General features: G+C 43.0%; 1 long non-coding RNA gene across 1 annotated transcript; it reads right to left on the bottom strand.

The window, feature by feature from the left end:
- Positions 1 to 768: 768 nt before the first annotated feature.
- On the bottom strand, positions 769 to 2,004 carry LOC120787210. The gene is made up of 3 exons (XR_005706884.1): positions 1,822 to 2,004; positions 1,265 to 1,467; positions 769 to 1,125 (listed from the first exon to the last, which is right to left on the bottom strand). It is a non-coding gene; the product is annotated as an uncharacterized LOC120787210 (long non-coding RNA).
- Positions 2,005 to 3,000: the final 996 nt, after the last annotated feature.

The following is a 3,000-nucleotide window of genomic DNA, read 5'->3' on the forward strand; positions in this document are numbered from 1 at the left end:
TCGCCCATCGCTGGACGCCGCCAACACCTCCAACGCCCAGCAGCCAATGCTCGGTCCAGAACAAGACTGCGCCTCTGTTACCACTCCTCCACCACCTTTGACCCCTCTTGCTGATGAGTCTCGTGTCATCTCTGCAGTACAGGATGAGCTGATCATCACGCAGCAGCCAGTCAGGGTGGAGGAATCTTTCAACACCACAACAGGTAGGAAATATTATTCAGGTCCATTCCCAGTGGTTAACTGTTAATTCTGCTGCGATGTGTTAAGGCACTGACTGTCCTCCTTTGGTGTTTCAGAGGTTAAAAAGACAGAGATGAGTGGATTCAGCCGCTTCTTCACTTGGCTGCAAAAAAACGTCTACTGCTGCTTCCTGCCTGAAGACAACGCAGAGACAGAATGAAATTCTCTCTGTAAAAAATCATTTTCATGCTGCATTGCAGTCTTTATTTCTTTGTTCCATTTTGTGTTTCTTGTATTGTGAATTAATAAAACTCAACATGAAGACATGTCATGGTAATTATGTGTTGCATGAAAAAATGTGTACATAAAATACTGCATAATTTGTATAGGTTTATTTTCTAGGGGGTATTTCACGGCACTTGACTTTTTTTTTTCCTTTTTCTTTTTTGTAACCAATGAAATAGAAATGTACAGTAGTAAGGTGTCCATCTATGAAACCACAGCATTTCCATTGAACCACATTTATATTTGAAACTTTTTCTTTCCTTCAAAATTTTGCCAAAACCATTTTAGCATAAATCAAAAATCAGTATTCAAGTGGAGAAATAACTTTTCATAGTAGCATCCAAATATGTCACAGCCTCAGTGAAAACCAGCGGAACAACATATGCAAACTGGAATGAGCTCTTAAAAATGCCTCTTCTTTTTATTTCTTTTCTTACCAGTTTTTCAATCATCCATATCCATTCATTCATTTGATAAATGTTTGACTTTTGTTTCAACAATTTGTTCAGAGACGTACAGTGTGTTACTTTTCGCAGCTGGAAACAGCCTCATTCCACAGGACGAGCTCCGTTGGCGAGCACTGGGTTGTAGATGGTGCCTTTGACAAAACACAGCGCTCATCCTCTCATTTTTGAGTGTGAACTCCAAGGGGGGGATTACCTGAGAAAGACAAGTCACATCACATGAAACTGAGGGGAAATCTTTATGTAGAAATAGAGGACAGGAGGTTACCCAAGGGAACAAGGTGACTTGAGGAAAAATAAAGCTACCTGCTGATAGTCTTCATTGAATATTGTACCTGGTAAGCTTTGATACATTCTGAGAAAGCCGGGGTTGCAGCTTCCACGAGGTTGGGTGCCAAAGACTGAAGCGGGAGTTGGAGCTGCATCCGGTTGTCATTTGTTTGAAGTTTGCAGGAAGAATCGAATGGTGGCTGCCAAAGGTGGTGGTGAGGGTGCATAGGTTGCTGGATGAGACTGTAGGTGGGGGATATGGGAGAATCTGAAGATGGAGACGACAATACACGTTAATGGAAGAGGGTGGAGGTTAAGGTTTTGGCTGCAGCTGTGTGGCAGAAATATGAGTTGGAGGTGCAGGTTGCTGGTAGAGGCTGCAGGTAGAGTTGTAGGCTACAGCTGTGTGGCAGAAATATGAGTTGGAGGGGCAGGTTGCTGGTAGAGGCTGCAGGTAGAGTTGTAGGCTACAGCTGTGTGGCAGAAATATGAGTTGGAGGTGCAGGTTGCTGGTAGAGGCTGCAGGTAGAGTTGTAGGCTACTACTGTGTGGCAGAAATATGAGTTGGAGGTGCAGGTTCAAGCTTCAGCTGTCTGTTTGAAACTGCAGGTTGAGGTGGCACCTGGGAGGCCGATCCCTCAGCTATCAGCTCAGATTCCCTCAGCTTCTGTGGATCCGTCTTCCTGTCTGGGTCCGGGAGGCAGGCACACTCTCCACGTTTAAGAGTAGACTTAAAACCTGCCTTTCTGATGAAGCTCCTAGTTAGGGCTGGCTCGGGCTTGGCTTGAACCTGCCTCTGGTTATGCTGCTATGGGCCTTGACAGAAGTAACAAGAATTTAAATATTACTTTAGGTATTGGCAACATGTAATCAGAAAACTGAAACAGTGAAGGTAATAAAACCTTTTGTAGACGGGGCCACAAAGTCAGGTAGAACAGCAGGAGCCACCTCTAGGCCCTTATCCTGTCAGCTGATATTGTTCTTCAGTGCTGTAAATGTCATAAACTAGTATGCTGCCATATTCTGTATGAAATTATAATGTCACATGTCTGTTGGGAACTATATATTAAGTTCAAGTAATTCAGAGTTGTACTTGCATAAACCTAATATCACTGTGTACTATGTATCCAGGCTGGGAGCCGGGTGATATAAAGGATTTGATTAGACATATAAAAAGATGACATTAGTGTCAGTAAGGCAGTGATTTCAATTCCTTTTGGCACATTTCTGGTCCCTTTGTTAGTGAATATATCAATATGAGCAGGTACAGTCCAGTACTGACAGTGACCATCTCCTACATCGTTTATTACATCCGCAGGCGAGAGTGCTTCTTTCTCTTTCCAATCATTCATCTATATTTCTCTTTTTAAATTTATGAATTCATTCCGTGCGACCTCCGGGGTGGGGAGTGTTCATGCTCATAGGTTAAACATGAATGAACTTAGAAGGCTCTGAAATTCAAAGCTCATAGTTTCCATGTTGGAAGTTTGTTGTGTAGCTTTGGTCAGTTTCTATGAGTCTTTAGTCCTCGTCAGGATGAAAGAAGTCCTCAGCAGAAGCTTTGATTTGAAAGAAATTGTCGAGTGGAACATGAGAAAAAAGGTTTCTTGACTGTTGGAGGTTTTGCTTGTGTTTAAATGATGATCACATATGAATGATGCACCTGGAGACAAACGTAGGAACCATGGAATCCTTGACCTCCATTTTGTGCAGATCCTTTTTACAGTGACGTCTCACTTCTGTGATGGGAGGTTTCATCCAGTCAGCCTGTATAAGACCTGAGCTCAAACCCACGTCTCAC

The sequence above is a fragment of the Xiphias gladius genome, unplaced genomic scaffold (genome assembly GCF_016859285.1).
Source record: "Xiphias gladius isolate SHS-SW01 ecotype Sanya breed wild unplaced genomic scaffold, ASM1685928v1 HiC_scaffold_1276, whole genome shotgun sequence".
NCBI lineage: Eukaryota > Metazoa > Chordata > Actinopteri > Istiophoriformes > Xiphiidae > Xiphias > Xiphias gladius.